Raw genomic sequence first — 1077 nt, forward strand, 5'->3', positions numbered from 1 at the left:
ATATTCGAGATGGTATCAAAACGTTTCCAGACTAGTTATATTTAATAAAAACAAAAAAAATAATTTATTTTCTAAGTTTAACATCTTCTTTTTCAAAATAGTCACTTTGCGCAGCAATACGCCGGTCACTTTTGGAATCTGGCCTGGAAGTCGTTTTCCCTAAACGAGTCAAAGACCTTCTGTGATTCGCTCCTGATCTCGACAGCGGTGTTAAAACAGTGACCTTTGAACTGTGTTTTCATCTTGGGGAAGAGATGGAAGTCCTCAGGTATTAAATCTGGCGAATAGGGAGAGTGTGGAAGCGATACTATGTTGTTTTTGGCGAAAAGCTCACAAGTGAAGATTGCTCGGTGACAGAACATTATCGTCGTGAAGAACCGAATTCTTCGCGCTCCATAGATCCGGTCTTTTTCCCCGAATGTCTTCTCTCAAATGTTTCAAAACGTCGAAGAACTCTCTGGCCGAGGAGGACGACTTCTCGATGTACAATACCGCGTATGTCGAAAAAAAAAATCTCTTGATTGAGCTGCGGCTCTGTCGTGCCTCTTGAAGCGCCCGTACCACTCGAAACATTGCGTACGACCCATTGCCTCGTCGCCGTAAGTTTGCCAAAGCATGCTCAACATTTCTGTAGCAGAGTCCTAAGTTTAACGCAAAATTTCACGTTGGCTCTTTGTTCCAACTTCCTATCTATGACACAGCACACTGCCTCCTGAAGTTCCATGTTAGCTCTCACTGCACACGCTGCCATCTGTTGGCGCGCCACAGAACTAGCCCGGGAACATTTTGATACTTTTTCTCACTCTCTCTCTCAGCGGGGGCTGAAATGTTCCTGGCATTGGATTAAAGGAAATACAAGAGAATCAGTCAATAATGTTTTTATTCAACATGTTCCCCTCTCAGATTCACACACTTATTGCAGCGGTACTTCAGCTTTTCTAAGCTCTACAAAAGAACTCGGAATGTTGTGTATCCAGCCAAGGTCTTTACGATACCTTTAAAGCCCAGGAACTTTCCAGCACTACTTCGTATATATATGTATGTATGAAGTGTGTTTATATATATATATATATATAT

At 42.2% G+C, this 1077-nt stretch overlaps 1 protein-coding gene across 13 annotated transcripts in view; it reads right to left on the minus strand.

The window, feature by feature from the left end:
- The window catches only part of LOC106875983 (uncharacterized), a 268731-nt gene that overhangs the window by 22404 nt on the left and 245250 nt on the right, over positions 1-1077 (minus strand). The gene's annotated exons all lie outside the window — the stretch shown is intronic.

This window comes from Octopus bimaculoides, chromosome 9 (assembly GCF_001194135.2).
Source record: "Octopus bimaculoides isolate UCB-OBI-ISO-001 chromosome 9, ASM119413v2, whole genome shotgun sequence".
In the NCBI taxonomy this organism is placed as follows: domain Eukaryota; kingdom Metazoa; phylum Mollusca; class Cephalopoda; order Octopoda; family Octopodidae; genus Octopus; species Octopus bimaculoides.